The sequence below is a fragment of the Microtus oregoni genome, unplaced genomic scaffold (genome assembly GCF_018167655.1).
Source record: "Microtus oregoni isolate MIOR12 unplaced genomic scaffold, Mior012 000082F_ref0000272, whole genome shotgun sequence".
Classification (NCBI taxonomy): domain Eukaryota; kingdom Metazoa; phylum Chordata; class Mammalia; order Rodentia; family Cricetidae; genus Microtus; species Microtus oregoni.
In genome coordinates, this window is record NW_024544542.1 from 5734683 (window position 1) to 5760482 (window position 25800).

At 33.8% G+C, this 25800-nt stretch overlaps 1 pseudogene; it reads right to left on the reverse strand.

Annotated features, from left to right (window-relative positions):
- Positions 1–2129: 2129 nt before the first annotated feature.
- On the reverse strand, positions 2130–2713 carry LOC121441848 (annotated as a pseudogene).
- Between the last annotated feature and the right edge of the window lie 23087 nt (positions 2714–25800).

Here is a 25800-nt window from a genome sequence, read left to right on the forward strand (position 1 = left end):
GCAGCAACCCAAGCCTAGACATCACTATGACCTCTGGTGACAAGAAGGCCACCCAGTTCAGCCTGCTCCTCTGTACCTTTGCCTCTTTCCAGATGACATGAACCATTCTATCCCTCTCTCTCTCCCTTACCCCGTCATATAATGGCACCCAACTGTGCAGCATGAAAATGAGCCTGACAGGTTCATGGTTGCTCATACCTGCCCAGGGCAAGTTGTCACAGGCAGATGTGTGGGTATCCTTCTCCTGTTGTTCCTAATGGCACCTGACAGAGCCAGGACTGCTCAGATGCATCCAGGGCAAACTTTTTCAGGTATTATTGTATTCTTGAAATCTTGAAACTTCAATAGAATTCAGGTTCATATCTATTTCCCTCAAGTTAGAAGGAAAGAGTTTGTGGACCCTCCTCATGAATTCCCTGTATCTATAATTGCAAGCAGAGATAGCAAAGAACACACTGTGAGAGATGTTATAGATCAAACATGGAGCATAGTACATATTTTCTGCTCTTGTTTTGTGGAATGGAAATATATCACCTGATCCCTAGTGACAGCAGATTCACTGCAAATTGAAGTTACTTGCTAGATCCTGAAGTGTGATAAGACATAGAAACAACAGTGTTTACATGTGTTGTATGCTAAACATAGATTCTCTCATTACTTTGCAGAACACTGAAAAGGAAGGGTACAATTTTACTACAAAAGAGTAATATTTGCTCATGTCATTAGGTGTGTGCAAAGAATTTACAGTATAATTTCAAAAGGCAAACAAAAACCATTTGAAAATCCCTTTGGGAGATAGACAGTCTCTCTCTGTCTCTGTCTCTGTCTCTCTCTCTCTATATGTGTGTGTGTGTGTGTGTATGTGTGTGTGGTGTATGTATGTATATGCAGATATAATACATACATACACACATATATACATATATATCCTGTGAGTTTCTGTGCACAAACTTATCTGTGTGTGTGAAAAAAGAGAGAAAGAGAAGTATATTTAGTTAAACAAGAAGTACAACTACTTTCAAAAATGGAGACAGCACTCAAATCTGTAGTAAATGGAGTCCCAAGAAGGAAGTTTAAGTACTAGAACATATATTTAACATATACTGCTAAGTTTCTTCTCTTCTCTTTTATTATAAGAATGACTTTATTTGGAGCTCTGTTTTAAGTATATTTCTCTTTTCCATAAGTACTGTGATCTAACGTCAAGCATTCTCCTTCATCTAGCTGGTGGGATAAACACTGAGAGACTCTGGTATAATGTAGAGATACGTAACTGGCAGTCGCTGATGTTCCCTGTTAAGACTCTAGACATTTTGGTTATAATAACGCAGCAGTATACATGTGGCAATAGATGTGTTTATTTGGCTGATGTGTTTAAGGTGGCAATGTGTTCCACGGTAACAAGGAGCCATGTGAGCACTGACCATAAGTTTTTGAGTTGTTGGATGAGATACACAGAGAATTTGATGAATGTCATGGCCATTCAGTTTTATTTTCTCAAAGAAGAATAAAACAATTCTGGAATCAGGGAAAGAAGAGAGGCTTACATTTGGGTTACTGAAGAGATGAGTCATAATCCTATACTAGAGTTACTGTAGAATGATATAGACATGACCAAAACACTTTGCTAAATGTGAATAACTTGCCCACATATAGAAATTGAATTTGAAGAGGGAATAAAGAGTTGCATTGTATATTCAATTGCTATTTCTCTTATCCTGACTAATTATTGAGTATAGAGAACATATTGCACATGAGAGTTGACAATGGACAATTTTCTTTACATCATATTTCAGATGACTATAACTGTGTTTGTCTATCTCTTTGTTTTGTTACATTACATCATATCATTCTTTCAAAGAGACTGAAAATTGTTCTTATTGCTTTAAAAACTTGGTACCAATTTAAAATCAATGAAAATGTGCCCTTAATGTTTTAGGCTAACATTAAACTGTCTCTGAAAGTCTAAGTAGTATAAATTGCATATTACTGTAATTGAGACAATCATTCATTATACTGACAAGTCATATTTTGTGATAGAGTTTAAGGTACATTCCATAGGTGATATTGTTAAATGATGTCAAGAACCTGAGAATTGACAAGTCATGGACCCAGGTGAAATTCTATCACTATTGTTCCCCTAAAGAACACATATATAAAATTACTCCTAATGACATTTCATTTGCTCTTTCCATCGCCTCTTTAGAGTCATCTATCATCTCAAAATACACAAAAGCAAATCCACGTGATCTGCCAGTTCGCTGATCATAAACTACATGGACACCACTCAACGGTCCATATCGAGAAAATACTTCACGAAGATCTCTTTGTGTTGTGTACAAACTGAGGCCAATCACTCCCAGGCAAGTGTTGGGATCTGGATTCGCCCTGTGGCCTGTATGTCTTCCGCGATTAGACATTGGAGAATGATTCCGACTTTTCGACGATACTCTGGCGAACAGGATCTACTTTGAGATCGTCTCCTATGAGAGGGGGACCTGGACCGACTGTAGCGTCTATGAGAATGTCTCCTTGACCTTGACCTGGATTTTGATCTTGATCCAGAATGGGATTTAGAATGTTTGGAAACCCATGATGGACTATGATATCCTGACCTGCTCTCTGATATTGCGTGAGCATTAGTTCCCGTTGGAGATTTTGATTGAGAGCGAGACTCTCTGCCCTTGAAGTTGTTCTCCTTTACAGAACTCATGTCGGCCAGGAGCTCCCAAGAACTAGACAAGAGACAAGTCTCGGCTCGAGGGCCGAAGGCCTAGTGACCAGCTGTCTGGATTGTGGGGAGGAGGAAGGCGATGGCAACAACGGCCGGGGCACTCCACTCCCACTAGCTCGTACGCTCTGGCAAAATGGCCAACAAAATCTTTTTTTTAAATTTATTTATTTATTAAAAATTTCCACCTCCTCCCTTCCTCCATTACCTCCTGCTCTCTCCACTCACCCTCTCCGCCCCCTCCAGTCCTAAAAGAGGTCGGGGTGCCCTGCCCTGCCCTGTGGGAAGCCCAAGGCCCTCCCCCCTCCATCCAGGTCTAGGAAGGTGAGCATCCAAACAGACTAGTCTCCCACAAAGCCATTACATGCAGTAGAATCAAAACCCAGTGCCATTACCATTGGCTTCTCAGTCAGACCTCATTGTCAGCCACATTCAGAGAGTCCGGTTTGATCACATGCTCGTTCAGTCCTAGTCCAGCTGACTTTGGGAGAATGGAAGTGAGAACAAAATCCAATGTTAATCAAGAAACTATTTGAAATTGGTAGCTGTTAGAAGGGAAATCAGTTATCTTCAATGGAGTGATATTGTGTATATTTTCCACACTCCACAGCAGGCTATCCATCCACTCAGGAGCAGTTGGCAAATACAAATTAGAGTCTTTGTTATGTCTGTTGTTGCTTCTTTTTCTTATCTCTGTGTGTGTGTGTGTACCAGCATGCATGTGTGTGTACATGCTTTTCTTTAGAGAAATAGTAACAGAATGAGAGAGCATAAGGGTTGGTGGGAAGGGCAAAGTAGGTAGAGTAGGTGAGGGTAAAGAAAATGCTCAAAATTTCTGAAAAATCTCTAAAATATGAACAAATAAATTAAATCTAGTATGAGGATTGCTGAAAGAACTGAAATAGAAAATAGAAAAAACATACAGAAAACTTTATTAATCTTTAGCATATATTCAGATGACTATTCACCCTGCTAACATGGAAAATGCTGTGATGAATATTAATTATTTGTAAGTTTATATTTAGAAAATGGAAATAGCAGAGGACAGCAGTGTTTGTTGATATGCATGTATAAGCACATCCTTATCAAGAGAGCGAATCACATTTCTCCTTTATAAGACCTGACACAATACTCTGTAAGTTATGAGCTTCCTTTTATAATAGGACCAAAATGGAAAAGACAGACCGGCATATGCACACTTAAAGTGTACACATAAGCATGAGTAGACTTTACTTAAGGGCAATGTGAATAAGCATGATGTGGTAAGCAGCTATCTGAATAAGTTAATGATATAATGCAAATTATAAAATAAACACTTACATAACTTTTATTCTTAAAATAAAATCATACTTAGTTCCTTTGAGCAACTTTTTTCCCTCAATTTTTGGTCTCCTTTCTTATTTACTATGAGCTGTACACTATGGCAATATATAGTTAATTTACATCTGTGGTGTTTTTAGTTATTAATAAATAAAAAAATCTTTAATGTTCTGTTTGGAAAGATAAAACCAAACTATATTCATTATTAGCAAATTAGAGCAAGTCTCAAATTCAAGAAAAAATAGCAATAAAGAAAAGAGAATTTAAGGAAATTTGGCATATTGAGCAGTAAGTGTAATATGGGGTGATGAATTGTCAGGTTAAAATAAAAACATTAGTAATTAAAGCAAAACAATAATCAGCACTTGGAGAACCGTAGGGAAAAGACTTTAGGCTACACTGAGATTTTAGTTTTTGGGGGTTCGTCATCGTACCTACAGATGTACCACAGACTATATCTTAGTGTAATGACTACTCCTTGCTTTTGGTAAACTGGTAACTACTGTCAAAGTCTTAGCTATTTGGAAAATATTTACAATTTTGTGTACCTCATACACAATGTTTAACTCGGAATAAATTTGATAAGATATTATTCTTCAGCACTGGTAGCTTATTTGTTTAAGACTAATAAATCCTCCACAAATTCAACACATGAATGGGAAAAATATTCTTTCTCATGGAGCTATCGAAAGCTCGGAGGAGAATCATAAGAAATATCTAGCATTTGAGAGATATTTCAGTGGGTCAAAACTTTGCTCTACAATCATGAGGTTATGAGTTAGGATCCCCTGTACCCACCTAAAATGGTAACAATGGAAACAAGAATGATGATTACAATAACGACACCTAGGAGTTTCCCAGGGTTTAGATGGTCGGCCAGACAATCTGATTCGGTGATCTCCAGATCGTGAGAGATCTTGTTTCAAAACAAAAGAAAGGAGAAAGATAGAAATAGACAGAGGCACCAACCTTGAACTCTGGCCCCTTTATCCTCACTCTATACACTCATGTACACTCACATACACACACATACGCACACCTTTCCTCAGTGTACTCACTGGACAGCACAGGATTACAGAAGAGATTATTGTGTAGTATGCAATAGATGGAGATACTACTATCATAGTCTAACATTAAAACAAAAGCAAAATGAATATATAAATCCTGGAGTGAGCTCATTCTCCTGAATCTGCTTCCAAGGTTAAGCTTGCCAGTCTATGTTGGTTTGTGTCTCATGATAACGAATTAGGTAACCTGATCACATCATAATTATTAGCAGTCTCATTAATCGTTCTTCATAGCAAGATGCTTCATTTGAAGTCGTTTGCTTACTTCTCCCCTAGCAAAGCCAGCACATTTTTGAGGCCTTTTGTTCTTGGGATTCAGAGCTGCCTAAGAACAGGCACATCCATTTTCCCAGAGATGCGAGCCTGTGACCTCTACTTCCTCCTTTGCTTCTACGATGCTATTAGCAGGTTCTGTGCAGCAGCCAAAGGCCTGTTAAAAGGCAGAAATGTGATTTTGATCTTTTTAGTTTCTCACTAAATTACAGAATCAGTTCTCTGCTTGGCAGCTGCTGACAATTCCATAACAGTTTATTTTCCAGTAGCTCGCTGAAAAGCACCAATTTATGGTTTAAGGTACTCATTTATATCGAGACAGAAACCTCAGTGGTTAGATGCGGGTCATTCCTGCTCATGCTCAGTTTGCAGCTGACCTTCATGTCTGCGCTTTTTTTCTTCTGAACAAGAGAAAATTAAATATGCCTTAATTTATATTTTTAATAGAGTGAGACATAGTTTCAGAGGAAGTATCTTTCTATCATCATGATAAGAGAATCACTCTTTAAAGTAACATATACAAGCATTTAAAATCGAGGCTGTAACACTATTTAAAAATATTATAGGCAATATAGATTATCTCAATATGATGCTTGCCTGAGTTTTAGTATTTCAGAAGTAGTAAGCACTGTTGTATTTTCCTTCTTATTTATTTTTTTTCATTTTGACAAAAAATCTACTATTGCAAGCAAATGCATTTATATATACAGAGAAACATTCCCTTTTTTAGATTGATGTTTAAAACTATGTTATATATTTCCTAACATAAAATGTAACCATAGATTCTATTATTTTTTCTAAAGTATACATTATTACAAGCAAAAAAATCAGGAAAAATAGTTTATGTGTCAATGATATGTGCTGTTCACTAAATTTTGGATTGCTATTGAGTTAATGCACAAGAAAAAAATGTTTTATTCATATTCACAAATGAATTATTGTAATTACATTGACGTTCAAACAAATTTGCTGAAATTATATTCATGCAATTGTCTATGTCTTCTCATTTTAAATAATATTACTCGGCCTTGGAAGGTTCTCTAGTGAAGTGAATGTGATAGAAGTATTCATAATTTTTCAATTTTATTAGGTTTATAAATATTATTTTATGAGGCAGTGTTTTGCCAGAATGTTTTTATGGGTTCCATGTGCATGCCTCATGCCTCCAGTGGTCAGAGAAGAGAACAATAGTTCTCCAGAAACCAGAGTTACAGTTGCTTATGAAATACCTGTTGGTACTGGAGTCAAACTGTGGCCTTCTGAAAAAGCAACATCTTTCCACCACTGAACCATCTACAGAACTCCAATGTTGCTTGTTCTTTATTTTATGTGTATAAGTGTTTTATCTACATATATGTCTGTATACAACATGAATGTCTGATGCCCAAAGAAGATGGCATCAGATGCCCTGACACACTTACCTGGAGTTACCCTATGATGAGAGAGCGGCATTTCTCTCAGACAATATAAACTTATCAATTAAAAAGTCATTAACAGATATGGGTAATTCTTTTTTTCTTGTTATAGAATGGGACATCATAGTCCTTCCTAAACATAACAGGCTATTGTTTTTTGTTCTTGGTTTCCCTACAATTCAAAGGAATGACTGTTGCTGACAACACAATATAACTGAATCAAAGAACATGAAACATTAAGCTGACCCTCACCTGGAAAGGCCATCCTTCTGACTAGCAATCCTAATTCTGGAAGGTGATGTGTGTTCTGCAATAATGACTGGCCTGGTAGGGTTTGCATTGGTATGACAACAGCACTAGTGTTGTGGGAGTAATGAAGCCCAACTCTTTCCACAACATACACTAGAGAGAACACAGTTGTTGCATACACAAACTCACAGAGAATATGACTGTGGGCACTGGACTTATCTGAGATAAAGTCACTAAAATTCCGAGCATGGGAGCAGAAGTAATTTGAAAAATTATAGCCCTAGTTCTTGGCAATTGAAGGCATCCCAGAAAGGAGGAATCAGTTTTTTTTTTTTTTTTTTTTTTTTAGAATGCAGCAGCTCTGCTCCAGTAAAGTTCCCTACCTCTGTGAAGATACAGGCAGCACCTGGTGGACTCACTGAGATTTAAAAAGAAAAAGAGAGCATGTGGACATCAAGCAGGAAGAAGAAAGAAGGGAGTTAGTGTAGAAATTGAAAGCGAGGTCATGGATTCAATTAGCCTATATTATTTGTATGTATGTGTACAATCTTCAAACAATAAAAACATGACTAAAGGATCTACAACTTTTATTTACTTAATATTTTACAAATAATAAAGTATAAACAGGTCAGTGTCAAAGTATACAAAAATAATAAAATTTAGTTTTTAACCTGAAAGTGATTTGAATACAGATTTATTTTAAAATGGAGAGTACTAGTGATTTTAAATGCAAGAATGCAAAGGCAGTGTGGTAAATAACCACACGTCCTCAGTAGGAAAACGGACACAGTGCATATTAAAGAATACCAACAAGGAAATAGTGATAACTAATATCTGAGAGGGTTAAAAGGCAAATGAAGGAAAAGTCCCTCCCTTAATGTATTAATCCAGATGTCACTGGGTTCCTACCACACTTACTTTACCAAGTATCCCATTCTGCATGAAATAATAGCATATACAGAGAACAAGGCCACAAACTAAAGTCTGGTTTGGCTTCCTGGGACAATTTGGGATGAGAGAAAGAATCTATTCTGCAGTGATTTGTTCCTGCTAACGGATGCCTTTATTAAATTTCTGGTACAGAGTGGACCTAAATGCTGCCATAGAAAGGGTTTGAAGAGCAACTCTTTTATGTGTGTCTTAGCCCACAGTACTGCTATTGTGTTAATGATAATGGATGACTCTGCGGATAAACACATCTTGAGCAAAAACACATTCTTTGTGAAGCCTCAAGAGAAAGCAGCCTTATCTGACCCCATTCTGAGAACACATAGCATTACGCCTTGCTACCTCCCATGCATTCAGTGAGGAATAAGACATTGACAGGGAAGGGCATCTTTGTAAAATCAGAAATCTAGCTCCTATAAGTATAACGATAATAGTCCATGGCCTTGTCACTGGGGTATTTCTGCAGGAAAAGTAAAGCTATTAACTACAAGAAAATCTGTCTTATAAGGCTGACATGGAAAGTTGGTGCCAATTTTATTTGGAATTGTAAGTACAAACATGTATAAGCATGAATACTTAATTCTTAAAATGCAAAATCTGAATAAAGTAATTATAGCACAGAAACCTAAGGAACAATCCTGAATTAGTACATCACAGAAAGTGTACATGACACTAATGATTAAATGACATGACTTTTTGTGTCAAATGCAATGTTATAAGTTACTAACTATCATTTTATTTTTCTACAGTATCCATTCTTTCATTTCTTTAGAATGTTGATACCTATGACCTAACAGGACACAAGAGATGCCACTAAATTCTATGAAACAAATCTTTAAGGCTCCTAATGATATTTCAAATTTAATAAGACCTTAAAGTGCCTAATGTCTTAAATCTAAAATTAAAAGAAAGAACCAAGTTATATTAAAATAATTTGAATTCTTTTACCTGAGCTTTAAATTAAATTAAAAAGAGCAGTTATTGCTTTGTGTCATGTTAGTAGAAAACTAATATACTACTTAAACTTGACTGGCCTGTATACTATCTATCCACGTTTGATACTTGTTAGTCAATGTACACAAAAAGGCTCAGAAACCACATTTTTTTTTTTGAAAGCCAAAGAGAAGAGAGCTTTCCCCAGATAGTACCAGGATTGTTGTATTCCAGATGCTGAAGGAGACATTAGGCTCTTTAAGGTATTATTAAATTTGAAATATCATTAGGAGGCTCAAAGATTTGTTTCACGAGTGCATACCAACTCAATTTTCTTTAACACACAAAGATCATCAAATACTATTTCCAATTATTTCTTAACTAACCTTCACTAAAGTACTTAACATCAGTGCTAATTTAACTTGATTTGCTCTTAAGTATGTTATCTCTTCAATATATGACCTTGAGAATAACTAAGAAAATATTAAAGTTAACTTATGCTTCATTACTAACTCTTTTGCAACCATGTCCTTTATACTCCATTAACTGTATGAAAATTCTTTATTAATACATTATTTCTGGAAGTGCAATTTAATTCTAAAATCAGATAAATTTATTTGATAATTATCAATGATTTATTTGACATCAAACACTTTTATCTTAAATCTTGTATTATTTTACAAAGCTCTTCCTTACATATTTTGCTATATGTGTTATATCTTCAACTCTATCATTGCAGAGTCAGCTTCTATAATCATGTTTCTCTTTTTCTTTACTGTGTATTTGCTTCCTAAAATAGTTCTGAGACTATACAGGGAGCTAAATATATAAGGGTTGAATTAAGAGATAAGCAAAGCCTGAGCCACACACTGATGTTTTATTACATCAGACCACATCGTAATCATGCTGAGTTTCCAAGATAAATTTGATGATGCAAACAGACTATTATGGTTCCATTTATTCTTAGCTATGGAAAAGAAGATTGCTAAAATATCTAATAATAGTATTAACCGCTGCCCTAACTGATTTGCTGTTAAAATGTTAGAATATATTTTAAAATAGACAAAAATAATTATAGGCATATTGTGTATATGTTTGTGTATGTGTGTGTGTTGGGGGTGTGCCAGCATGCTTTTATGCTCCCTGTAATGTATGAAAAAATAATGTAGGAACAAAATGTAAATTTCTTTTTTGATTTTTACAGAGAGAAAATTTTAACAGTAGCAATTCCTTTTGTAAATTAAAAGTACAAAGGCAAACATTGACTACTTTTGGTAACTGCAAGAAAGAAAAGTAATCTCTAGAAAAATATAAGTCTGCCAGGCTGTAAATGAAGAGATTGATCTCATATAAAAAATATTTTGTTTTTGGATCATGATATGAAATACACATACATTATTGATTGTGAAAGTTCCTCTTCTATATTTTCAGAGAAATGCTTTATTGGCACTCTTTGAAAAGAAGGAAATAAAACTTTTCATGCCCTTGTAGGTACTTCCCTGTATCATTCTACCACCTTGACTCTATTCATTCCCTTGTAGAAACTCCATGTATCACTCTGCTAGCTTGACTCCATTCATGCCCTTGTAGATTCTGCTGCCATGACTCCATTCCTTTCTCTCTGCTGGTCTATGCGTGCCAGTACTTACAGACTCTAAGGACAGAAATACTTATGGAAAATTGAGTCACAAGGAACACAGATCACCAAAAGAAAGGGCTGTTGTTTTGAATTACAAACAAAACGGATAACTTTAATAAAGAATAAGAATTATAAAATAATTATAGCTTCTTTTATGATCAAACACAAAAATTAAATGCTATAAATTTGGTAACCAAAATATATACTAGTTTCTGTGCTTCTCTTGACTCTTAGGCCTGTAAAGTTTTCTCTCTTGATCTTACATTCTGAACATTGGTGACTGAAGCCTTGATGGACCTTGACTGAAATCAGATCAATAAAACCATCTCTTTAGGGTTTTCTATTTAGAGGTCATGATTACCAATTTATGAATGAGGTCAATCTAAGAATAAAATAAACCGGCAGAGGAAAACAGTCAACAGATACTGACAAACGGCAGTGTTGAGTGTAAGCATTAAAGAATTAGGTCGGTGAGATAAATAACCAGACCAGCTCAAGAATCACTGTTACATTTTAATAGTTGAAAAGGGGAAACTCACGCTACAAAAGTGGAAGGTCCGACATATCCTATATGTCCGGCGGGCCCGCACCGAGAGAGAGAGCGTGCACCTGTATCACCAGGTTTTTCTACCTGGGCTCTAGGTGGCCACACTCTAACTGAATGTTATTGGTTGAAACTATCAGTTGATAATTTCCCCATCAGTTGAGTATGAAGGAGAACACAAATCCTAACATTTATGATGAATCTTAAGTTATCCATAATTCTTTATGAATCAAATATTGTTAGAATAACCACGTAATAAGCATGTTATGGAAAAGATAAAAATAAAACATATTTTTTCTTATATTGTCTTTATTAGAATCCTCATAGAAAAGTGATCAGTACATACTTATTCATACTTCCTTCATAAAGAGTTTGAATATAAAGTAAATTTAACATTGAAATAAGAGAATACAGTCTTTCTCTAGTTATGGCTTATCAGTGATTTAGTAGAAGTTTGTCTCATAAATTAAACAACTATATTCTACCTCATTCTCCTCTCGCAGCTTTTATGGCAGAGAGTGTTTTTCCCATAGAACTCAGTGTTCTAAACAATTCCATATATACCACTGCTGAGTTTATAAGATAACCTAAGCCTCATCAACCACAGATGTAATGGTTTTCTGAGTTTTTAATATGCACATTGGGGTGTAACAACATTTCCTAAAAGCTACTGAGAAGAAAATGTGAAGACAAGGTGAGGTGGCCATGCATGTAATGGGCATGAATACTAGGCATGGATACTTTGTCTAGAAGTCCAGTTCTTCTATGAGAGTGGTCATAGAAATCAACACTGTTTCTCTGCTATACAAAAAAATTAAATTTATATTTATTTTCAGCACAATGTATCAATCTGGCAATAGATAACAAGACAGTGTAAACGTCCAGTAAATGTATGAACATTCCTCAATGAAGTACAAAGTTACTATCTCTTGAAATATAAAAACATTTTCACTACTCATTTTATTAGGCTTTTGTCAATTCATTAAAAATGTAACCCTGTCTCAAAAAGAAAAAAAAAATACAAAATTTGTAAGCAATTAGTGAACAAAACCAAGCTTAGAAGGATCAGATTTTTTAAAAATTTTCAGCAATTATTTATTTTCACAATCAGTATACAATGGTATTGCAACTGTGTGTCATTCCATAAATCAACATTCTTTGACGCTTCTTTGACCAGGGAATTATTTTTAAATAGTGATAAAATTCCTTTTCACACTTTCAAAGCCTGCAATTTCTATTAGGTTGTATTGGTTCTATAAAATATGTTCATAATAATAATAAAACAGCAATGAATGCTAGTGATACTGTTTTATATTAGACCACATAATTATTATATAGTATTTTTCTAAGAGTGAACAATTTATATAAACTATTGTATTACAAAAATTTAGTTATTAATACATCTTTATTAAAATAGTCCTTAATAAATGCTTAGCCTTCAGGCTGATTACAAGAGCTTCAAAATCATATAGTGAAAGAACTAAAATGGGGCCAAAATGAATGGAGAAAAATAAGAGAATGACTAGCTATTATGTTTACATGTTCCTCCCATGAAAATTTCCATAAACAAGGAAAGGGAAACAACTCACTTAAAGTTTTCATTCTCAGTGAGTTTGAATTAAAAGTCTATTTGTGAATACTCTCAATAATAAGACTGCGAAAATTTTAAAGCACTGTTTAAAAATGATATTATTTTATACACAAAGATGTTGATGTAAAAAGCACTTAACACCATTTTTATAGCAATCATGTCTTCCTCCTTATTGCATCAGAATTACCAGATCACAGGTTTGTTCAGTGAAGTTGTCTGTTTTTTCCATCCGGATTATCACAAATCTTGTCCCAGAACTAGTAATTGTTTACCTGATTGTGAGGCTAAATCTTGCCTTTGCCAAACAAAAAAAGTATCAGTGATCTCTCACTTTACCACTATGTTTATTCACAACAAGGTTTTAGTATTTCTATTTCCTGCAGAAGAAAATTCTATTTGAGAGGAACAGTCTACATGAGACTCTGACCTATATGGAATAAGCCTAGTAAAAATGAATTTCTTGATAGAAAAATGTTTCCAGAATTTATTTGTATTATTGTTCATTATGAAGACTAAACATAGCGTTTTTCTTTTTTTCAATTACTGAATCAATACAATAAAGTTCAAAGTGAATGAATGAATCTACTAGAAACTGATCTGACATTAGTATCATGGTTTCAAAGCTGTGATCAAGTTCAATTCATGTCTTAAATACCCTTGAACTACAGAGACTTGGTAACTACCTCTGATAGAATTATGGAGAGCTGTTGCTTTGAGGAAAAATGTGTCCTCATTATGTCTCATGAAACTAATCCAAATTTTTAAAAATTGATTTAAACTTCAAATAACTATATTTTTAGTAACTTATTCAATAGCACTTCTGGCATATGAGGTTAGAGAGAAATCATACTTCCCAGTGGCACTTTCAAATGATTTAGACTCTGAGTCTTATAAAAGAGAAAAAAGATGTAACCTGGTAAGTTGATGCATATCGATCAGTCATTTTCCTACTCTTTCTTGATACACAAGGAAATGGCCTTAGAAATGATGAAGCTCTACGTATGTTTGCCTCTCCATTCATTATCCTTTCTTTTCTTCATCAAACTAACCATGTATTCTTACCCTAGTGATCATCTCTTCTAGTCAAAGAATTAAGAGTTGTATAATTTTTTATAACTGTTTTATTGAGCTATACACTTTTTCTGCTCCTTTCCCTTCCTCCTCTCTCTCCTTCTACTCTACTTCATTACACCAACGCTCCCAATTTACTCAGGTGCCCTAGTGTGTGTGTGTGTGTATATATATGTGTGTGTGTGTATTTAGTCAACATCATTATATTAATACATTATATTAAGGTATATTATACATTAATTTATTATTAATTAAATAAAGTATGTTTGTATATTTTATAAACATATTTAGAATATATTATATTCACCAATAAACTGTATAGATATATTTTAATATTATATAATTAATTATTAGTGTGTTGTAGTAATAATATATAATTTTATATTAATATGTAAATAAATAAACTGGGACATCTTGATTTTAAAAGGCCGTTCAATTGGAAATAAATAAATAAAACATTTTAAAATTTATTTTATTTTTTTGAAAACGAAAACAAACTATCCTTTTTCATTTTACATACCAATCCCAGTTCCCACTCCCTCCCATCCTTCCCTTCCTTCCACCTATCCCCTACCCCACTTCCCATCCACTACTCAGAGAGGGTAAGTAAAGTACTTTTCTTTGGGGAAGGTCGAAGCCCTCCCTACTACATCTAGACTGAACAAGGTACGCATACAAAGACAATGGGTTTCCAAAAACCCAGTACAAGCAGTAGGGATTAGTCCTGGCACCATTGCCGGTGGCCCCACAGTTTGTGATTTATATAATATGATTTGTGAATTGTATACTCTTTAATTTGAAAAATCCTATATTATTCACCAAAACTATAAGTCACAAATGAGTTAATCAAAGTTGCCATATAGTATACACATAAGTGCATAAAATTTTGTTCAATGTCTAAATAATGCAGAGAACAATCCAAAAATGAAGAAAGCAATTCCATTTTATTCACACCAAAATAAAATACTTTGTATTAATTTACTAAAGGATGTGAAGAAATAATTACCTACATTGTGTAAGTTTTACTGAAGTAAATTGAAGAGCAAATGTTAGAGGCTGTCTCTCAGGTGTCCTAGCAGAAATCAGTTATTTGCGTGACAACAGTATTGTTAATAAATTAGCTAACATTGATGGATGACAATGGTTAAGATGACAATAGTTGGTATTGTAGCTACCAGCATGGTAGACGAGGCCACAGAAAGCCTGGATAAGTACAGTGTTCAAAGGATATATTATGACATTGAAAGTCACAGAGCCACACAGAAAGATGAGGTCAAGTTTAAAAAAGCTTCGTCATGGAATTATTCATTTGAGATAGCACTGGATGATTATTATGCTAGCGTCTCGAATGGCAAAAGCGTTTCAAATCTGCCTTCTAATATATGCAACATACCATACACAATATGTACACAATAAACACAAATGGTATTATTTTGGATTGTAAATTTATTTTATTTTTATAAACAGCATTTAACATATATTTGTGCTACTGATTTTTTTCAAATATTAAATGGTATCTTCACTCCTCACCTCCAAAAAGAAAGTTGTATGATTCTGGGTGATTCCATAACAGGAAATAGACAAATGGAAATCAAGCAAAATAGTTCTAACTCTGTCTTTTGAGTCACATGTGGTTCATCTATCAAAAACACATTCATTCTCAAATTTGAGGTATAATTAAAATACATGAATATTAAGATTTATGCCTTAGAACCCTAATTTTATCTAATTGTTTATGAGATTTATTTTATATTATTTCAAATATTTAAATCCTTAATTTCAGGTTATATAATTTTCTCAAATAAAACAAAAATATGACATGTGGGCTAATAAGCTTTAAAAATTATTACTAAACTAATCATTATTGTGAATATGTCAACACAGGTCCACCAAGGTATCTATGTGGAAGACAGAGGAGTTCTTTCCAGATTCATGCATCAGGTTCTTTATCCTCTGAATCATGAAACCAGCCCTAAATTATTGAAATTTAATAACGAACTAATTTTATTTTTCTTCTTATTGCACACACACACACACACACACACACACACAAAATACATTCCTTGTCATAGTTGCTGTTCTCTTGTTATGATGAGGCTTCATGACCAACACAACTTGGAGAAGAAAGCAATTAGTTAGAAGTTTGCTTACAGTTTCTGAGGTTTAGTTTATGATCATTATGGTATAAAACACGGCAGTAGACAGACATGCTGGAAGAATGTTGGAACATTAGTTGAGAGGTGGCCTCTGACTTGCAGGTAAAAGACTCAGCAAGACTTAATTGTGCTTGGTGTGGGTTTTTCAGACCTCACAGCCTATCCAAAACTGTACACCACCTCCAGCAAGGCACCTAATCCTTCTCAAATACTTTCACTAAATAGGACCAAAAATTCAAAAATATCAGTCCATGGGGGTCACTCTGATTCAAATCTTCTTCCTTCTTAATTTTTCCCTCCTCTAAACAAGGTATACATGCTCTTAGGATACATACCCTATTTTAGGCAATATTTGGGTACTTCAGAAAACTTGAGTTGAATTGTAGAGAGGTTAGATAATAACCTTAGATGTTACTCATGAAGAGACAAGCACCCTTCTAAGAAAATTAACAATTAATTTTTGTTGCTTCTTCTCCAGTGACTTCCCAAGAACTGAGTATTTATTTAAGTAGATACATTGTGATCTCAAAAATTTAAAAATTGAAACAGAAAAAAATTCAACACTGATAAATATTCTGACACTCTGATCTTATATTTCTATGCCTTCAGAAATATAATGAATTAATATTTGTGTACTAAATAATTTAGTCTATGGTGTTTATTATGAAAGATGAAATTACTACATTGTCAACTAAAATACTATGGGAAATTCCAAACATTGTTTAAACAAATATAATTACATAAATAGATAATCTTAAAGTGAATATTTTATAAATTTATCATTTAAATAGATGAGAAAACCTTATCACTGATGAACAAAATTTGATATCACCATCTAATGAATCTAAAGGATCAAAAGATTTGTCATTTATAATGAATACGAAAAACTACTACACTAAGGCTTAAAGAATGGAAATTGGCTATGATTTTCTTCTGATTTATATTTAAAATTATTTTAAAGTTAAAATACTTTGAAGTTAATTCATTTTTTACTTTAATATAATTTAATAATAAATTTTTTATTTCTAATATGAAACTTTATTTTATGACAGTGTGGATTGAATATCAAGTGTTTCCTAAGATATAGAGGCTGCATTCTTTGCTCTTTTTATTTTACCTTTCCTCAAACCTTTGACTCTTGTGTATTTTTGTTAAATATAATGTTATTACTATAAAATAATCATTTTAATTGCTAATGATGATTTCTAATATGGATTAGTAAATCTATAAGAGTAATATATTTTGAGGAACAAAAGATTACAAGAATACATGTTTAAAAGAAAGGCATGCCTAAATATTTTTAAAAGGTAAAACTGGATTATCCTCTTAAATATTATTTAATGAATTTCTCAAAACTAATTATGCAATTGAATTTATAGCCTATTTTATTTATGTATATACATTATTTAATTTATCACAAATGAATACTATAGTATATTGTTAATTTTCCAATTTATTTTAAATTGTGAAACATGGTAATGATTTTCTTATTCTGTGTTTTACAGCAGAGCACTAAAGTTTATAATGCTTTTTTACAAATACAGTCTCATTTGATGACATGCCATTTGGTAAGCATAGTATTTGAGTTCTTTGCTAAATAGACCTGATACACAAAAGTATCAAATAGGATGATAGTTTATACTATATGGTAGCAAATATTGTATTTCCTCAGTTTTGAATAGCTTCATTATGCAAAAAATTTACAGTCTACCAGGAAGAACATTTTGTATATAGCATCAGCAGCATGTAAGCGATAAGTTCTGCAAGCAACCATAAACTCAATGTGTGCTTCTTTGAAATACATTTGGAAACAATTCCCATTACGATGTGTTAAGATATGGGAAGCACAGGGAACATGCTCAGATCACGACAGAGCTTGAGAAAGTTTGCTTATACCTTTTTTGCTCCACTGTTTTCTGGAAAAACGGGTAGATAGTGATTTCTGTTCTTCTGCCGTCTGAAGATATGTAGAAAGAACTGCTACGGGAGGGAGACATACCTAGACATCATATTTAGCTGCAAAGACATTGATATGAAAATCCATAAGGTATAAAAATATGAATGAGAAGGAAAGTAGTTTCTATTTTCTATTCTGATTCCTACTTCTATTAGCAATCCCATCTACATATACAGAGTGATTTACTCGGATTTGTAAAATAACGTGTAAATGAGGATTGGAGATATTGTTCCACTAAAAGAAGGCTACCGCAGCATGCAGCAAGCCTATGTTTGATCTTAAAAAAGGTGTATTGGTGGGTTTTGTAAGTAAAGCACTTGAGAAATTGAAGCTGGACAATCATAAGATCAACTAAATATTTGCCAGTATAGGGAATTTGAGTTTGTTCTTGGTTGCATATAAGCCTTTCTACAAAAACAAGGGGAGAGAGTAATGAAATCAGTAGCTGAAGCAGAAATTAGATGTTGCAAAGTGGTTTACTATGTTACCTTTAGTCTTAGGAAAGTTCTGGACTGAGTTATTCACAATAGCTCTCTAGAAGATTTGTAAAAGTACACTAGCTCTGAGATACCACGTAGATTGTTTCAAATCACAGTCCACTTTGACTCCTTACTAGAATAAAAATACAAAAACTACATGTTTAATAGTTGATAAATGTGACATTAATCTATATCACAAATTGATTCTTCTTGTTGTTCCGCTGAAGAAACATGAGAGATCAGAGACCCCAGAGATTATCACTTCCATGGGAGAGTGGTAGTTTCTCTAATGATAATATCTTCTGAATTTTCTTACCTGTTTAATGTGGTGGCATTAACACCCATGTCTGATAGTCACTAAAATATCGCTAGACCATTGTTCATCTTGCTTGCACTTACTCTAAAATCATCTAAAATTATATAAATATGTTTCACTAATACAATATTATGCTTAATGTATTTGATATTTCTTCTCAGTATTGACCTTTCTTGATGAAGCAGTATGTAGTGTCATGATATAATTTCCTCTCAACATGGTTCCTTTACATATTCTAGGCAAGTATATCAAACCCTAAGGGTCTATTTTTGTCCAAACAAAATAAAATATATATGCATATGAGTAGGATATATTGTAGTTTATAAATTATAAAAGACTAAAAATTACAAAATTAATCATGTGTCAATCTAACAATGTACAAGATATGCTTGAAAAGTAGAAATAAGACAAACTCAGGTCGTGAATGGACAGTTGAACAGTCAGCAGTAGACAAAGTAGCATGGGAAATCCCCACAGTCTCCCTTATTGAAGAAACAGACTGGGCAATCAGTATTTGATTTTTGCTTTTAATTTGACTTTTGAAACTATTTTTTGTCAATTTCATAAATAAAGCATTTTTACCACTTTCTCTTCTCCCCTCACAACTAATGTGCCCTTTCTCCCTCTCAAAATCATGACCTGTTCTACACATGCTAGTGTGGTTCCTATACACGTATTGCATAACCATCAGCAGCTCCTCTGAAGAAGATTGTCTTTCTTTTTATATTAAACTATTAATTTAAAAAAATGTTTTTTTTTTCCACTTTACATACCAATCCCAGTTCGCAATCCAGCTCCTTCCCCTTCCATCCCACTTCCACTCCTCAGAGAGTGTAAGCCTTCCCATGGTGAGTCAACAAAGTCTAGCACATCACTTTGAAGCAGGACCAAGACCTTCCCCACTCACTATACCTAGGCTGAGTATGATATCCCTCCAGTTAAGGGCCAATGACTGACCTGTAGCACTGCATCTAGAGTTAGAGCTTGGTGAGACTTCTCTCATTTACCTTAGCATGTTAACTTGCATTCACATGCGTTAATTGCTTGGGTGATTATTTGGTGATATCTTGGGTACATTTTCCCTCTGGTAGCTAGAAGATATTTTCTAACATCAAGAATCCTTATCCTCATAGAATCTTTCCACCCAATTTTCTGTAATTTTTCATAAGCCTTAAGGTTACTAAAAGTTTTCATATCCTCTGCATTTGACAAGTTGTGAATCTTTGTGATAGTCTTTCTTTTTCAACAGTACTCCAGATGGATGTCCTCAAATACATAAATGCTGATTATCACAGATAAGATTCAGGCTTAATTTTCAAGACTAGTTAACAGATCTAAGAATAATCCCAATGTTTCCTAATAAGATTAGATAGTAACTATTATATTCCAAAGGTGATGAATGGTCTACACAGGGAGATCAGTAATGGGAATAACTCTTCCTTGATCTACCAATGTTACAAGAATACTAAAAATATGCATTGAAAAGTTCTCAAAGAGGAAGAACAAACCAAAAATGGTTCCAAGCAATTTAACTGTATTGCAAGCCAGTCTCAAAGTTTTATGATAATAAATGTGAAAAATAGAAAATAAAGCAGTAATTTATCATTAATGATGCCTACCAATAGAATTTCCAGAATGCTAAGCAGAAAAGATGGAAATTTTCTGTATAACAAGAATGAAATACTCACTAAAAATAATCTACAGTTGGCAGACATGGTTGAACTGAAACTGGCCATTAAAATCGTAATAGAAATTCAGTTCATATACTTGAAAAGTTAGGTGGCAATACACACTCTGGTGAAAAAGCTAGAACATTTTCACATATCTACATACTTTAGGAAAATTCTGCAGTTGCAGGATTCTATGTAGTTTTTCAAATAATCTTTAGTGTTAATTTTCTCTCTCCATATTTCTTCCTTTATCATTCTCTTCCACGCTCCTCTCCAATAAATCCTTTCATTCTAGTTTTGCCTTTATATCTTCATAATACTATGCTCTTTTAATACTTCATTGTGAGAGATCTGATCCAATCTGGTCTCTTCCTGTGTACTTAGTCTAAATCAAAAGCATAAATCTATATCCACATGAAAAGGAAAACATATAATATTTGTATTTAGTGAAGTCTTGGTTAATGCACTCACAATGAGATTTTAGCTTCATCCATTTACCTGTGGATATCATAAATTCATCTTAACAGTTAAATAATAATCTTGTGTAAATGTACCATATTTTCATTATCTATTCATCAGTTGGTGAGTACCTAGGCTGTTTCAATTTTCTGGTTAATATGAATAGAAACTCATGGAGGTAGATGAGCAAGTGTCTTTGTAGTAGGATTTAAGATGCTTTGGGTATATGCCAAAGAGTGCTATAAATTGATATTGAGGTTGGACAGTTCCTGAACTTCTTAAAGAAGTGCTATGCTTATTTCTGTAGCAGCCGTATCAGTTTGCAAACCTTTGGACAATGAGTAAATGTTCCCCTTTTCTCATAATCTTATCAGCATAAGCTATCATTTGTTTTATTGATCTTGGCTATTCTGACTCGGGTAACATGAAATCATAGGTTGTTTGATATCTTAAGACTCAAGTTGTTTATTTCTTTATACATTCCCAATACCAGCAATATCTTAAATGTATAATTAATAACGATATTTTGCCACTTGTATGCTTCCATATTGTCCAAATGATGAGATCTTTTGCTATATAAAAGCTTTGCACATTCATGTGGCAGCATTTACTAATTGTTAATCTTAATGCTTGTGGTATGGTTGTCCTGTTCAGGGGGTCCTTTAACTGCACCAAGGTGGAGAGAGAGAGAGAGAGAGAGAGAGAGAGAGAGAGAGAGAGAGAGGGGGGGGGGGGGGAGGGAGAGCCATTCCCACTGAGAGTCCCGAGAGAGAGAGAGAGAGAGAGAGAGAGAGAGAGAGAGAGAGAGAGACGCCCTTCCACTCTCCCACAGTAAGGAGGCCCCCACCCCGAAAAAAAAACTCTCCAAAATTAGAGACATTAAACACATGGAGAAGACCTGTTGTAGACCTCCAATTTCAACTCTCTCTGTGTATAATATCTGTACAATTTTCCACTCCCATCTGCTGCCAGAGGAAGACTCTGATGACAAATGGGCAAGTTACCGGTCTATGAGTATCTATAGTGTGCCTTTAGGAATCATTTAATTGATGTTTTTAGACCAGTAGAGAGACTAATGGTTAATTGTGAATACTCACCCTTAGCTTTCTTAGGCTTGTTTAGCGAGCTTTTCTTTTCTGTCCTTGTTTAACTTAAGTTAATCCACTCTGTCAATCTATGTGCTGCCCTGAGGTTCATTTACCTCATCTACATACTATTCTGATTTCCATGCTGTTTGCCTGGATCACCGCTGTCTGATTTTGTCTGACTGTGTCACAGCTGATGGACCCTGGCTGGCTGGCTGGCTCCCCTTTTCTCTGTCCGCCACACCTGCATATCTCTCCTCTGCCTAGTTGTTGGCCATTCAGCTTGTTATTAGAATAATCAGGTGTCTTAGGCAGGCAAGATAAAACAACAGCACATCTTTACATAGTTAAACAAAAACATCATAAACAATTGCAACATATCATTGTGTAGTTATATAATTATTCTGAAACACAAGTAAACACACCTTTTTACATAGTTAAACTAAAACAAGAGAGTTGTGTGGGTGCTGTCCTCAGGAAAGGCATCCCTCTGTCCTCACATCAGCCTTGGTTGTTTGGGTTCTCCATAGATCCTCTCCACCAACAACTCAACAGAATGTAACCCAGTCCTACCACTAGAAGTATTGCCACTGCAAGAGACAGCCATTTGAGACTCCATGTCTCCCATTACTAGGGCTCCTCACCAAGATCTCGTCAAAGAGAGATCCTCCTGCCTCTGTCTCCCAAGTGTTGGGATTACAGAAGTGTGCCATAAGTGCTCAGCTAACATTTATCATACAATGCATTTTAATCATATTTTCTCTTCCTCAGCTCTTCCCAGATCTTTTAACCCCTCTACTGTCCAGGAGTTCCCACTGCCCTAGTTGTCTAACGTCTCACAAATATACCAAATTCCTTGTCTCTCCTAGTACTGTCTCTCTGCACCCTTCCTCCTGCATCTGATACCTCCTGCTCCTGACCCTACCAGCCCACATTTCATCTGGAGATTCTCTCAGATACCCCTTTCCAGAAAGATCCATGAATTTCACCTAGAGCTCTCCTTTTTACCTAGCCTCTCTGGTTCTTTAGACTGTAACTCAATTGTCATTTGCTTAACAAGTTATATCCACTTATAAGCAGATACACGCCATATTTTATTTTGTTTTGGTATTTATCTTATTTGTCTTATAGTTCTGTGTGTTTACTTGTATCTTTTTAAGGATTTTGTTTTGTTTTGTTTGTGTTTTGAAAGTTGATGAAAGGCCATAAATCTTGGTTGGTAGAGAGGTACAAAGATCTGGTAAGAACTGGGAAAGAGAAAATATCATTAGAATACATTGTATGGAAAATGTTAGCTGAGCAGTCATGGCACACTTCTTACTCCCAGCACTTGGGAGACAGAGGCAGGAGGATTTCTGTATTTGAGGCTATCCTGTCTACAGAGAAAGTTCTCGACAGCTAGTACTACATATAGAGAAACCCTGTCTTGAAAACCAATAAATAATAAATGAATACTAAGTAAAGAAAGGAAGACAAAATAAAGAAAAATAAAGAAAAAAGGCTACCAGTTTTCTAGAAAAATATGAAAAAGTCCATATACAAAATACTCAAATAGAATTCAAAATCCCCAGAAGGTGATCTAATTCTGTCAGTAATTATTCTGTTAGTAATAAATAACTAAAAATATAAGTGTAAAACTGAAAGTCAATTGGAGAAAATCTGAGAGAAAAATTTTCTGATGTTGATAACCATATTATGCATAAACCACCATACTGCAAGTTGATTAAAAGAAATATTGTTGCAAAAACAATGGAAGGACAGATGCATGGCACAAAGAACTCTTTGCAGTTCTTAATGTTCATAATCCAGTTATGCAAGTGCAGCAAAAGACTTTCAAATTAGTAAGAAACAGCTGTTTCAGTTTTTTGATGAGGAATTTCAACAAAGCAAATACTCAAATAGCTGAGAGATATCCATCATGATATATCATTTGTAAAATGCAATAGCAACATCCGATTGAAAATCTGCTCCTGAACATTAAGTGGTAGAACGTTTATGAAATACTGAAGACCTGAAGCTCAAATTTGCAGTTTTTAAAAAACACAATATATCTCAAGAAAACTGATACTTTCTGTTATTTTTATTCACTTAATATCTCCTTTCTTATTTTTCAATATATTATTTTCTAGTGGATGGATTATTTCTTTATCAGTGTCGATGACAACTGGTAAGACTAAAAATAGGTTTCTTACAGATTATTAATAATTTCATTCATGTAATTTATGAGGTTTAGTTATTTCTTTTTTTTTTGTTTGTTTTTGTGTTTGTCCTTCTTTTAGATAAGAGGTATAGATTGGATGCTCTTAGTTGTATCATTAAAAAGACATTTTTCCCATTTAGTTTGTTACTACAAAGGTTATTAATTGTGTAATATTAGGTTAAATTTGACTTCCTCAGAAAAATTAATTTTGTTATATTTTATTGTAATCTTATATCTATTCTAGTTTACTTTTTGCAACTTCTTTAAGAAAGTTCATAATTTTGCCTGTGTGCTTTTTCTTCCTAATGGGATTGATTTTTACATCAGAGAAAAATATGAAATAGTAATATTTTCATTTTTTCTGTGGTGTGAAAAAGGATGTTTTAGTTTGCATTAAAATTATTTTGTAATTATATGTGAAGCCATCCACACTTCTGTGTGAAGATGTGCAATTACAAATGTAGACAGTATTCCAGCTAACTTTATTTTAATCAAATTTTGTGATTCTGTATTTGCCAAATTTATCTCAAATTTTGTGCCACTTAACCCTAATCGAGCCCATTCCATACACTTTCATTAATCTTATGGAGTTAGACTTTTTATAGTTTCAGTGTCCTTTAAGTACTCTAAGTTGGTCAGATCTGCTGATTCATAGGAAGCTCCGGGTCCTCTTTCCTATTGTCCTGGTAGAAGTTTTAGCTTTTTAACATGATTCTTATGTCTTCTGTATCCATGATTTTCTTTTTTCAAACTTAGCTCTCTTTAAAATAATTGTATTTTTATTCATAAATTTATTTCATAAATTTATTTTATTTATTCATAAAATTATTTTTATGCAATGAATTTTAAGCAAGGCTTGTTTCTTCCCCAGTTCCTCTCAGATGATCTCGCTTTTTCCTATGTAACAAACTTTAGATACTTTTAAATGTTATGTTATAAAAAGCAAACAAAAACAAAATAAGCAAGAATGACTACACATTACACAAAATACTAAAACAAAAATGAAAACAAACAAGCAAGTACTTAATAATGATAATGCAAGAACACCAATAACAAAGCAAATTTCCACAAATTGCTTGCAAAGTCCTTAGAACATCAGGGTTATGTGGTAACTTCATGTTTCTTCATCTCCTTATTTTGCTTATTTCCATATTATTATTGTTTTACACTATTGCTGTGGAGACAAGCAAAATTCTACATTCTCCAGAGAGGAAATTTAGTTATTCAGCCATTATTTATTTATTTTTGTCATTCCTAACTAATAATATAATAAATTATGAATAATTAAATAGGTGACCTTTAAATCAAAAGATGTAAGGGAGAGATAATAATCAAATAGTAACATATCATCATGATATGCTATGACCATACCTATGCTAATGATCCAAATGATTACAGTAGATAATCAACGTACAAATACCAATGTCATAATCGACAACATGTCTTTGTCAGTATATATCTTGTTTCCTTTTTTCCGAATTATTCTATTAATTACTAGAAGTTTTTTCATAACTTTGATATGAGTAATGATGCTAAAATAACCATGAGAATGAAGATGCATTTTTTCTAGTTCTTTTACAATTTATATATTCATAAATGAACTTCTTGTTATTTTATACACATTTATATAAATACTGTGCATATACATTACTTATATAGATACACTATGTGTATGTGACAGAGAGAGAGAGAGTGAG